Below are 13818 nucleotides of genomic sequence, written 5' to 3'. Positions count from 1 at the left end.
TGTCACCTTGGCACCTTTCTGATTTCTTTCTCTGATGCCTCCATCTTTGTTTTACCAACTTCCTCCCATAAGTTGACCGTCACCTCTGACTTCTGCTGACCTCAATTTGTATTTGCAATTTATATAATAAGATATCAATATTTGGTGTCCCTGTATCGATACAATATTTAGACACAAAATATTGCGATAATATGCTGTATCAATTTTATTTGTTTTTTTGGGCATTTTTTGCCTTAATTGACAGGACAGTAGAGAGTGACAGCAAGGGGGCAGAGAGAGGGGGGGAATGACACGCAGGAAAGAGTCAGGCCGGTCGGGAGTTGAACCGGCACTCGCCTGCTAAGAGCATCCGCTCATGTGGTATGCGCCCTAACCACTCCGCCATCGGGCTGCCCCTGCTGTATCAATTTTTGTCCCCATTACTGTGGAGTGTATCACAGCAATGCTAACGTGGGCTAATGGTTGTGGTTTGATTGTTTTTTGTTGCCTCTCATGTCTACAGAGTTACTTTATTCAGTTGAGCTACTTGAGTGTTTAGTGACACTTTCACTCAGCTCCATGAAACCATGCTGACTGAGAACCTCAAGGGAGGAGGGAGGGAGGGTGTGGGGGTGGCTGAACAGAAGCCTGAGGTATGGCTGACGAAGAGTTTGTTTTAGTCAGAGATGCTGCTGAGATGTTGCTCTACTGCAACATTTAGTGGCCGTGATGATCATTTACAGAAGCTTTAATATTACATTTACTAGAAGAAGGTCCTGGCTGTCTTTTCCATACTGCAACTGACATTACATTACATATCCTGGACTAACTATAGCTATCGTACATTTTAGTAATCCAAATCAGTCACCCTGCCAAGCCTAAAAAGGTATTTGTGCTTTAAAAAACAAATACTTGAACTAAAAAGAAAGGGAAGATGAACCACTCTGTTAGTAACACAGAAGCAGAAAGGCTTGTTCCACTATTTAAGCCAATCAGAAACAGGCAGAACTATAGAAGTCTAAAACTGCGTGTCAGCTGGGAGTAGTGGATCACAGTGGGTCAATATCTAGCCTCCTCTGTAAAAATCAATAGCACAAGCCCTTGGCAGTGACAATCTTGATGCCAAAGTAACAGAGGCTCTATGGAAGACTTCTCAGATAAAAAGGAGATGTTTTACATATCACATGTTGCTATGCGACATTAATAGGAGGAAAAGAACTACTCACTGGACTGGATCTGTTTACATGACCTCTGTCAGGTACACAGAGGTAATGCTCAGCATATCTACAGTGATATAAGCAGATGATAATGTGTCTGACAACCAGGAGCTCTTAACAACCAGCAGCCACATTTAGACAATGTCAATTGCAGCTTGGAGTGGCAGTGGTGTTATGGCTTTCATCTAATATCACATAATAATAATCATAATTACACAGAGAAATTGAAAAAAAGCACAACACAGAACACTCAAAATGTAATGTTTAGAGAATGATAATGAATCAAAACAGTCAGTGGGAAATAATAAACAGCCAGTTACATCTGCAATTAGTAGATGGTGATCAGTAAGCCCCTGAATAGTTGTGATAGAGAAATATTGAGGTTTAGTGACAGTTCAGTGGCAGAGTGAGCAAGTTACCACCTCAGTACTCTGACACTACACAGAAACAATACTTTTGGGGAACCAGAGTGACAGTGTTCTACCACTCAGTGTACAATGTGGCAAATTCAAAGCATTGTGGACCTAAAACTGTTAGAATTATCTGTTAGTCAGTTGGTTTTCCAAAATATTAGGCCAATAATGTGCTATAACCACTCTTAAAAAGAGGTGTGCAAACTCTGCGGCGCTATCTAGTCTGTAAAGCTTATAGCACCAAACTAAATCCATAGTGAAAAAACAGCTTTTCAATTCATTTTTTAACACTGTGTACATTTCATCCTGTAGCACACATCACCAATGAGAGTGTGACTGGTCACACATGCACGTACCAGGGACCAAGAATGGGGAAACTGAAAGAGTTGACACAATTCCTCGAGAAACTTGATGAATAAAGTCATCAAGGAAAATTCTTTCAAGCTTCATTGAATCCATATGACATCTCAGGGGTCACTTTTAGAGATTAAAGTTTACTGGTTTCACGCTCAATCACAGTAAAAATGCCAGATGTTTAATATTACCATTTAAATTTTAATTATCACTACCAACGTGGCCGATTGCCTTTGTTAATTTAACTCACGTTAGGTACTGTAGCATGAACCAATAACTGTATCCCAGACACATGTGGAGCAAGAAACATGGGTTTGTTTTGCGTTAGTCAAAATATGGGGAAAGACAGTGACAGCGCTGCTGTTGAGATTTTTCAGCCTTCTCACACCCCTTTACACCAAAGGTAGAGGGTAGAAGTGTTTTTCTTTTTTTAATGCGAGTAAACCTGCTAAAAAAGGAGACTGAGTTCTGTTACAGCTGTTTGAAGCAATGTCATCACATGAACTCAGAGCATTCACAAAGACGCAGGAGAAAAAGATTGAACTGGGTTTAGTTTTGACAGATAATATTGTGGCAATTTAAGCAATAAAAATGTTTTATTTTCTTAAAAAATAAACCAATTAGTTGTTCATCTTAGAGAGCCCTGCATCCACAGAGGAGCGTCAGTGAATCAAAGATTCCTACAGTGAAACTGCTTTATTTGTTGTTTCTTTTAATCCCCTGGTCCCTTTGTTATGGAGAGGAGGACACCTCTGTGGCACTGTGGATAATTCAGCTGCCAGGAGCAGTCTCAGCTCCCAACCCTTCCCTGACGTCCTGTGTCCACTGTACAGTGTCGGCGAAACACTGACGTAAAATTTGAAACTGCTTTCAGTGCTTTTAATGACCATCATCAGCTGGTCGAATTCTTTTGGAGAGGAGGAGACCTCTGTAGATAATTCAGCTCCAGGTAAAAAACCTCCTGAACCACTGCAGTGTTTCCGCTGGTATCATTTCTGCGTGGCATCCCACCAAAATCTTTGCCCCTATGGCAAAAAATAAATAGATAAATAAAAATTAAGATAAAAAATCTTACCACTTGGAGATTTGACACCGCCCCTCATGCAGGTACTACTGAAATGAGTGATATAGGGATATTTAGCAGATGTTCATATTAGCTAAAGCTCCAATAAAAATGAGCTTAGGTATTTTCAGAGGAAAAGAAGAACAGATGAGGTAAGTAAGGTAAACAGAGCAGGCATTAGTGAAGGGCGCTCTCTGAAAAAGCTGGGTTAGCTTAACTCTCTTTCCTTTCAGTAACTACCTTTCAGTAGCGAGCCTACTATACTTAGTTAGCTACACACAATAGTTGGCTAACCATAACTATTGGCACAGACTTCACTGCGGCAACACACTGGCAGGCTACTTCTCTCACCCCCCAGGACAGACTCACTTCGCACAACAAACTCACCAGTGAGACTGGGTCACATTACATACACGGCTGTTGTTACATGTTGAGTGAAGCACTGGAGACAGACTGTTGAGGACTTAATTTAGCAACACTTTTTAGTTGTAACTGTCACTAAAAATAACTACCCTACATTTAACACAAGTTAAAGTGAAGATGGTAGAGGATGTCCGAGGTGCGAAGAGAGGCTATTTGTGCACATAAATTTTTACACTCACCTGTCTTCACATTTTTGAAAGTTGCCCCTGCTCCATTTGCCTTTCCTCATGCAAAAAATGTCAAATGTAACATTATGAAAATCACTTATCCAATCAGAAATTAATAAATCGTTGGACCAGATGTAACTGTTCATATAATTATAAAGCATTTGTTTACCTCCACAGACAGAGAGGGAACACGGATTAGGGATGGATGGGGCTCAGGGAGGGATAGATGGGGAGAGAGAAGAAAGGAGGCAAGGAGAGGAAAGTGGAGCAGGAGAGGAGAGAGCCGAAGAAAGAGCGAAAGATGAGAATAAGCCCTTCAAATATAGGAAGTCCCCCCCACCTGTCACATAGTGCAAACCCAGGTGATAACACCCGTGCGCTGCCCACCAACAACCCCCTGTCACATTGCCCCCACGCCAAACCTCTTGATCCTCAGGAAATACTGTACTGACACTGAAGGAAGCCAAACCAGGAGAAGCTGACAGCAGTGGTTGTTAAGCCAAGATAACTTGGATATTAATAATTCAACTCACAGAAATTGCATGAATAAATAAAGTATGGTATGAGAGACAGCTGGTCTTATTTTCAGATTAAAGATTATTTTTGAAGGGAAAAGTTTTTATGAACTGATAGGACAAAAATCTCGCAATTTAAAAGTGGCTCATTCAAAGTGTTTCCTGGTTATATTTTCTTTGTGCATAACAGATGATAATTGATAATCAACAACAATACTAAACAATTCCCTTCTACCATGTCTATGCCAAAGGCGTAACATGAGCAGCACATAAGCAGAGCAGCAGTAGTAGTCTACACACACAGAAACACACGATGACACACTGTTCAAAGATGTGCATTTAATAACTATGTGTATTTAACCTTATGAAGCTTTGATTTTTTTATGAATGTAACAACATTCAAATCAGACACATTGCAGGTCTGACCTAGGAAGACTGCTGTCTTGACCTTTCTGTAAAGGCGCCTGCATGAGTCTGACATATAAAATTGCAGCAGCATTGTCACTTCTTGCTTACGTCTCATTCATGGCATCACATTGGAGAGGAAAATGATCCTGTAATTTAGCAGCAACAGTGGTTAGTGACAGCTGGAGGAGAGTAGGCTTGTACAGTACACTGCCTATTAAATGAAATGATACAGCAGGCGGAAGCTGAAGGAAACTAATGTTAGATAATTAATATCAAAGGGACTCTGTACTGTAAATATGTATTAGCAAAAGGGCCTTTGTCATTTAAAAATAAATATTTTAATTGGGAAACCTTCACCATGTGTATCTCTATAAATGCACATTATCATAAACTTAGACCATAGGGCAGTGGTCAGCTACTGGCAGCTCACGGGCCAAAACTGGCTCGCCAGCGATAATATCTGGCCCCTGATAATCAGATTTTTTTTAAATCGTACAATATTGAACTGACAGTCTCACATTAGGATGTAGCTAATGTAGCTCAAAATAGAGAATCTCCTCCCACCTGAAGAGGCTTATTATACTATAATCCATCTTGAGGGTGAATGACAGACACAACCTTGTCACATCAGGAGCAGCGCACAGCACCTGGTTCTACAATAGGTCTCCATCATAGCAGTTACCCACAGAAGCACTTCCTCTTCAGCAATTTTCTCTTTGTTTTTTTTCCGCAATTCTATAGTTCAAAGTAACTTTTAGCTTTCATTATGAAAAAGTTCTGAAAGGAAGTTCCAATGCTTGATAGACCAATGAATCAGTCAAACATATATATGTGACTGTGGCCACACAATAAAGTAAATTTAAGTTGCATTTTTATCAATCAGTTTGTTAAAAATAGGCTTTAATTATGTTCCGGCCGCCATGTAATGGGTTACTTGCTGACTCCTGCCATAGGGCTTAAGCTGAGTGTCTCTACACACAAACCTCAGCTCCCGGCAGTTTTGCTCTTGCGTGAGCCAGAATCATGTTGGTGGTAAGCAGCCATGAATCCTGGCTGGTAACCAGCCTCTGAATTACAACCATATGACTACCAACCGCAGAATGAGGATGGAAAGAAAAGAGCCATTCCATTCAGTCTCAATGTCAGAGGTTATTTCAGCAGCATCTCTTAAAGGTAGTGAATGGTCACACTGCACTGCACAACAATCGCACCATTCACAGGCTTTCCTCTGACAAACATACACTCTTTACAACATCACACAAACACAATTTAGGAAGCTAAAAAGATTCAATCAAAGGCAGCAATTATAGACTAAATGTAAGTTAAGCACATACTAACCAGCTAACTAATGAATTACTATGCTTGTATGATGCTGCCTACCAGTCTCTTGACATCCACCCATATTGTTTTGTCGGCTCTCACCCCAAAATCAAGCAAAACATATCAAACAACTGGGCATTAAAAAACAGGTCACATTTTTGTTGTTTTCTCTGTAGTTTGGATGGACAAGTAAATGAGACAGGGTGAAAGTGTGTGTATACATTTATTTAAAGAGCAACAAACCTTTTTTTTAGCTCAAACCTTTGCTAGATGAAACACACAGATTTTGGGAGACTACTCAATGTCGAGTTCTTCCCTATGTTCCATCTCTAAAATCTTTTTAGAGTTTTCTGAACCAGAGCATGCAGTAGAGCGTACCTGCGAACTCCCATATCCGAGACTTTCACACAACCATTGCAGAGGACTGGGACAACACTCCACCACTGATAAACTTATCAATTCCGCTCAAAATGACATGTCCTCCACCACACAACGAAGGGATTTCTGTTCCAGAACCACAACTGAGCAACATCTGAAGAACTATTTGAATTAAAATGTCCCAATTTTCATGACTAAGACAAACTTGTGAACATAATTTGCATTTCTGACCCATTTCATTTAACTTTTCACTTGGTGGTATGATATGAAGAGCAAAAGATATATTATCCCAGAATCACAGACTCAAAGACAGTGGTGAAAGGGAAACTTTTCAATTCTCTGAATTGAAAGTGCAGACATTTTTTATGATAATAGGTGAGTCTTGTCTCCGTTACACTTCGTTAACTCATGATCCAAACTGCTGAGTGTGTGCACAGGTCCTTATAGTACCTGCATTCACTGCACTCTACTTGATGTATTCCCAGTATCCCCCAGAACTGCTCCTGCAGTCATATTGTGCCATAACCAATTACTTTTCTATAGACTGACTCATTGTTTCAGCTCTTACTCTGTATCATAATTAAACATGTCATAATTTACTTATTTGAAACATAATTTACTGTCCTTTGAGTTAATGCAACACAATTTGCAAATTATTTATCAATTTTCTTTTAATTTATGAGTTTGCTTGAAGAAGTTATTTGTAAATCTTGCTATTGCTACACAGTGAAGGTTAGTATTAACAGCTGTTTACCTACCAGTCTTATCAAGAGCTTCAGCCATCACTGCATTTACAATGCAAGAGGTAAAAATATGGCCTCTAAGCAGCACCACCGCTTCAGGGCAGACTGGATGCTACAGCGACTTGGTATCAGAAAGTGACCCGGCCACACTGACCCCCCCTATTAATGTTGGCTAGGTAGCAATCGCAAAACTTTCTCCTTTGAAATGTATTTGCCATACACATAACAGTGGAAGGTGCTAGATGTGTCCAATGCAGGCTTGTCAGTTCAAGTGCACAACACTATAACTAAAATAAGTCAATGAGTTAAAATCAGACTGCTATAAACTGATGAACCAAAAAATGAGAATCAGCTGCTGAAGTCAGATTTGTCTCTCTGTGACAGATCAAACAGTACAGTTCTGGGCATGATATGGAACAAACGCACCTGGCACTGGATGTCAATGTAACACCAGAAAGACGTTGGACGCGAACATCAGACAGACGTTAAGTTTTAGTTTGGAATAAAAATCAGAACCCAATAGTAATTGACATTGTGATGTTTAGCAGACATTTGGTTTAAGTAAATGACTGTTTATGAATTGTTTATCATCTCCAGTGTAGTAGCACTGGATCAGAATACTGTATGAAGGACAACATACGCTGTCTGGGAGGAGTATCACTGATGACATTGTATGTTATTACAGTGATTGTTGTTCTCCCTAGTTTAGTGAAGAGACAAGTCCAAAGACATGATCCAACATGACTACATTCATAGTCAGCAGTGCATAGTGTGAAACCTGGATTATCCCGCACAGATCAATAAAATTTATTCTGATTTCCTTTATCATCTTCATCACTCATAAAGCAGTAGTTTCAGAGTCTGAGCTTATCTCCAGTGGAGGGGCATTAACTTCCAGAATATCTCTAGTGATTACATTGTGATGAGTACATCACCTGAAATGTGGCTCTTTAATGCTGCGGGGCCTGAACGGGGAAATCAATGAAGCAGTGGACATAACAGGCTCGTTTGCTGATCCACCATACATCCTCTGAAGAGTCAGCCTCTGTGCTCATTAATGAAGACAAACAGACATAATAATGATCATGGGACAGATGTATATATTGATTGTCAACTGATTGTCTAAAGATTATGTGTCTAAACGGTGATGTGAACTTACTTGTCATCTTTTCATTACAGGTAAACATATTATGGACTAAGATACTTTTAGAGTCAAGGTAAAATAAAGCAAGTTCAAAACCTGGTTTATTTGCTTGAAATACATTGTGACTGTCTGGAGAAAACCATCAACCTCCAAACTTAAGTTGAAGGATAAGGGCGATGTTGACACAGTGCTCCTACATGTTACGCTCATTAAAGCTGTTCAGAATAATAGCAATATCTCAAAAATCTAATGTCATCAAAACTATGTTTCTTGGTATTCATGACATTTCATCTGACTCAAGTAATGGGTATTTAGACGTTTCTTCCTAGTTTAAATGGTTTGGTGCCAGTGGTAGTGCTAAAATTAAATATTTACTTTAAATCCATTAAACAAGAATTAACAAATATTACCTAGTAACAGTTTCACAAATATGACAATTTTCAGCTTTTCTCTGTTTTATGTGGTTATTAACTGACTGGTGCAGCCAATTAATCAACTAGTCAGACGACATAAAATCAACCATTTAAGTCCTTTTTCAAGAAAAAACAGATATGATTCCTTCACTGGTTTCAGTTTCTCATATGTGAGAATTTACTGATTTCTCTGATACATTACTATAAATTGAATATCTTTTTGGCTGTCAGACAAAAACACTGACAAAATATTATCAACAATAAAATAATATCAATAATAAAAATCATTGGGAGCAACTCTACTCTTGGATATTGCAGTTAGGACACTAAAAGTTTAAATGAATAAATAATCACAGTACTTGCTGACCTATGTGTAATGTTGGTCCTTTTATCAGATGAAAGCAACCATTACCCTATAACTTAGTTAAACCCACTAAGGGTAAATGTTGCTGCTTTGAATTTTTCAGACAGGGTGTATGGTCTGAGAAAGATAACAGCTACAGGCTTTTCACAGGACAGCAATAAGATGCAGAATCAGTTAATTAAATAGAAAAACAACAGAAAATCTTACTAAACTTAAAAGTTGTTATATTACCACTGACCCTTGGTTGGCTTAGGCAAAACAATTTGTGATCACAAGGAAAACTGTTAGCTATAGAACAGAACTCAACAGCAGTTGTTTGTACGTTATATATAATTCCATATGAATGTCGTTTATTGTTTAATGTTTGGATGTTTCGCGTGTAAGTGGCTACTAGGCGATATAATGATATGCTGAAGTCGTGGTAAAAAAAACAGTAGAAAATAAAAATGTCTTAGTCTGACAACGGCATCCTTAGTCGATGCCAATAATTACTTCAAAGTAGAATTCTCGCTGTCACAGTGAGGAAGCGTTGCCGTGGACAACTGTTGTCACCAGCTCGCACCCGTGTTGTGTATGACTGTTGGTCCGCATGCTGACAGAGCTACCGTGTACGTGGGAAGGGACAAAAATGAGCATACTTGTGAGACGATACGAAAACATTTATGGGCTGCTTGTCCACATTTCTAGAAGATGAAGAGTCAGAATTGTCAGCTGGTAAACAGGGTTGACCGAACGAACCCATATGCTGTAATCCCCCCCCCCCCCCCAGTAGTGTTGTTTGGGAGGATTAAAAGACCGTTTTTCTCTGGTTTCTGTAACGTTGAATGGTAAAGCCTAAATCATCTGTGTCACTGCCTGCGATCTGAATCAACACACACTCGTATTGAGCCGTAATGGAGATTTAAGCGCAAGGACTTTTTAAGGTTATGATATGTGAAAACCACACAAGTCGTGCCAAAAATATCGCGGGGACAAGCGGTTTAAAGCAGCTACAACGGGACTGGTGAGGTAAGGTCGCCGTGCTAGTCAGACGTGAGTAACTGCGGATTCCACTCACCTGATGCAGATAGGCTTCAAATCGCTGCTTTTATGATGCCTTAATCGAATAAATCCACAGCAATACAGCCCACGGTGCTGTTTCAAATGGAGAATAGTGTCTTCGGGTCAGTCATAACAGTTCTTGCGCAAAATGAGTCGGAGGTCCACCACTGACTTGTTCCATGTAGTTGGAGCCTTATCGGGTTGTTTATCGGTCCAGCAGCACCAGCAGTTAGCTCCAGCTACCAGCAATAACAGATGAGACGTTATGTTTCCTCTGGGCGGGATAAAGACTTAAATCTCAGGCAGGTTTGTGGCTGTGTCGCGACACAGCAGCTTCAGTCTCCTCTCAGTCTCATTAATAGCAGCGGGTCTGGATCACTGCGACCAGCAGGCAGCGACTCACAGTCCGAGGGGGAGAAACAGAACCGCGGCGGCCTCGACAACAGAAGCACGCAGACTCGGTCCGTGATGGTCAGCTGCTTAAAAATGTATTGCGAGTGTCCAGTGAAGTATATATCGCCCCGCGAAAGTATTCCACCGCCGTGCAGGTCCTGGTTGTGTCTGAGTTTTCGGCCTCAACACAGCAGCTCTTTCTTCCTGACAAGCAGCCAGCGTCCAATCACAGCGCTGCATTCAGAGAGGGGGACGGAGGATAAAAGGGAGCGGATCATAACGGACTGGAGTGTGGACTGGACCACAAGATTGATGGACTGGAGACCCTATAGGTTGCTCTGGGACTAAAAGAGAGCGAGGGTCCCTGTTGACCCATTGGCCTCCCCAACTAAGTTTGGTCATAGGTTGATTAAATGTAAATGTAGTCAATAATATTTACTAGGCTATATGCATAACATCAATTAAAATGTTAGTAGGTATTAAAAATGGGAATTGACATGGGGACACTTAACAAGACAGAGCCCAAAGATTGGGTACAAATGCACAGGTCACCTCAAAGCCATTCCATTGTACTTTAGACTAATCAGTAAATCAAATTACACAGACTGTGCCACACAATGAACCTGGAGCCTTTAGGGCCTCTGAGGCTACTGAGCCAGGCAGTTGGCCACTTTGCCCAACTGGTTGAGACTTGGTCTGAAGAGGCACTGGTCTGAAACAATTTGATGGCTAAGGAAGAATAGTACAGCAATCTCTTCACAGATGTACCAGCATTTACTATGGGTAAATACAAAACAATTACTTTAATTTTTGAGACCAACCAAAAACTTCATTTTGACTTTTTGGGGGTGTTAGGTGTCAGTTGATGGGTGTGACACCCCCTGAGAACACACCAATTTTCTCTCTTTATAATTTGTACAGCAGCTCAGAGGAACTTGACAGTCAATTGTTAATTACTATTTTCCATCTTGATGTTGTCTGTACCTTGAGGAGATAGTTCACCAGTTTAAAACAACATTTTTGAGCTTTTAAGTTAAGTCTGAATACAGACAAAATCACCCAAGGCTGAAGTTTGAACCATGTAGGTTTTTACTCCCCAGTCAGCCACCTCCAGCTTTGTTCACTTATGTTCTTACATTCTTACATTCTGTTTCTTAACTCTCTTTGCCTTGAATCTTGTTCCTATATTGCTGAAATTCTACCAGGCAATTTTATGAGGTTAAATCTAAATTTCTTCTTTGTAGGTGAAATTAACATTAGAGGACTCCACGGGTTGTGATAGCGTTTCTGCCAGCTCTGGACTGTGTGATGACCTAGGAGTCAGATCAGTGGTGAGAGGCTATAACAAAGCTGCAGTAGTTGCCTTCAAAGCCCCCAGCTGGGAGCTGGTCTCTGAGCTGCACCACTGGCTGGCAGGGGCTCTGGACTCTATAAACCTGAAAATCCTCATGAAGATCTGACCATGCTTTACTCTGATCAGCATCTCTCTCAGTCCAAGTAATGAGGCTCTTGAATATGTTAGAATATGATTCTACCAGCCTTGAAAGAATCATTAAAGGTTAGTTTTGTTTGAGGTGCTAATCATTCTATTCACTCTGTGGAAGACTGTTAAAGAAAAAGATGATGAATGTCAGACAGTGATGAAGTACCTGGCACTGACAGTCCACAGCTGAATGGGATAATTTGTCATTTTTGAATATGCATAACAATGTTTTACAGGTGGTTCATCATATCATTTCTCAATTGTTTTGCCAATATACTCTATGAAAATATTACATATTATTTCAATCAGGTTTTAGCAGGGTGTCAGCAAGTACAGAATACAGGGATTGCCTTTGTCCCCAAGAAGAAATATGAAAGTGTGTTAACATACATACAATTCTTCGGGTTGACATGGATTAAACGCACAGTATGTAACTTCTGCTGCCAGGGGTCTCTCAATCAAAACAATAAGAAGAGATGGTGTTGGTGGATGGTGGATGATGTCATGAAATAACAAGGGATCATGGAAGTTGTCTTCACCACCATTGCTGTAAGCTTCTCCTGGTTTGGATTTCTTCAGTGTCAGTCATTCAAGAGGTTTTTTACCTGGAGTTGAATTATCTACAGAGGTCTCCTCTTTTCCAAAATAAGCAGACCCAGTGATAAGAACACTGAAAGCATTGTCACTTTAAAAATCAGTGATTCACCGGTACTGTATGACGGACCCAGGATGTCAGGGAAGAGTTCAGCGCTAAAACTGCTAATCTAACTACTAATTTATGAGTCAGATGTTCAGGACTTTTTATGTGCAGAGGTGTCTTCCCCTCCGTTTTGAATAGACCAGGGGATTAAAATTGGTAGGAACACCAAATAAAGCAGTGTCACTTTAAAAATCTGTGACTCACGGGGGCTGTAAAGCAGACACAGGACATCAGGAAAGAGTTAGGGGCTAAAAGTGCTAATCTAACTAACTGCTAATTTATGAACCAGATGTTAGGGAGTTTTTTTACCAGCAGCATATTATAACTTTAAGTAAACCTTGGGTAGGAACAACATTCTCTTGCCTTTTGCAAACATCTGTGACAGTGATGATGCTCAAATTATTCTCAAATCATATTGGATAGCAGACAACTTCCATTACAGATCATTTGCTGCCCAACTGTCTATTACACTCCCGGAGTCCTGGAGTGGCCTGGGTGAGTGACTGGTAGAAGGGCTGGGAATGGCGGAGCAGAACAAGTGGTTGAGCTGGAGCAAGACAGGCACAGAGAGCTGATGGCAGAGCAGGGCAGGCAGCAAATCAGCGATCCAAACGGTGAGCAGCAGACAAAGACTGAGCTGGACGAGCCCAGAACACAGATTAGTTGGAGTGTAGACCCTGAGGCACAGGCAGAACACAGGGTTAGCAGAATTCAAGCTAACACGAGGCAGAACAGGCAACAAATAAAGAACTTGGCCTGGTTTGCACCACAAAGGTGACTGAACAATCTAGCAGTCTGGGTGGATGAGCTGCAAGGCTTATTGAGTTGATGAGAGCAACTGCAGGTGTGCAGGTGGAATGCACACACACACACAGACTGGGACAAACATAAAACACAATAACAGGACACATAGGGGAGACAACATGAGTTTGCAGGTAAATTTTAAACAATTTATATACAAAAAGAAACAGTACTTAGGCTGACCATTAACTAAACAACATGAAGCAAAAGAAAAAGCCACAGCTGCTATCTGGTCTGGTCTGACTCCCAGCATTCAGCGCCTGAAAGAAAACAGCAACAAAAAAGAAAAAGGGAGACCTAGTGACCTGACGGAGGGGTCATCACACTAGGAGGAGGAAACAACAGGAAAACACAGGGAAGAGGGAGAGGCAAAGTACTAATACACATAAGGGAAGCCAAGTGGATTAGTAATTTTTCTGCAGATCCATGGTGGTATCGACTCCTGCTCCTAGACCCCAGTTGTAGGCCCGACCAACTCCAGCTCCTAATTCCCAGTCTG

The 13818-nt window shown here is 40.7% G+C and overlaps 1 protein-coding gene across 2 annotated transcripts in view; it reads right to left on the bottom strand.

Annotated features, from left to right (window-relative positions):
- The window catches only part of large1 (LARGE xylosyl- and glucuronyltransferase 1), a 129219-nt gene extending 118659 nt beyond the window's left edge, over window positions 1-10560 (bottom strand). Inside the window, exons 1-2 of one of the 2 annotated variants that reach the window (XM_071501550.1) lie at window positions 9959-10560; window positions 7916-8025 (exon numbers count right to left, since the gene is read on the bottom strand). The gene's annotated coding sequence lies outside the window, so the exon portion shown is untranslated. The remainder of the gene's footprint in view (window positions 1-7915; window positions 8026-9958) is intronic. The other variant, XM_071501549.1, reaches the window with a different exon arrangement.
- Between the last annotated feature and the right edge of the window lie 3258 nt (window positions 10561-13818).

Source organism: Trachinotus anak, unplaced genomic scaffold (assembly GCF_046630095.1).
Source record: "Trachinotus anak isolate AG129_WGS33_773 ecotype Australia unplaced genomic scaffold, CSIRO_AGI_Tana_v1 ptg000018l, whole genome shotgun sequence".
NCBI lineage: Eukaryota > Metazoa > Chordata > Actinopteri > Carangiformes > Carangidae > Trachinotus > Trachinotus anak.
Note: the sequence above shows the minus strand (reverse complement) of the source record. Positions and strands in the feature narration are given on the sequence as shown.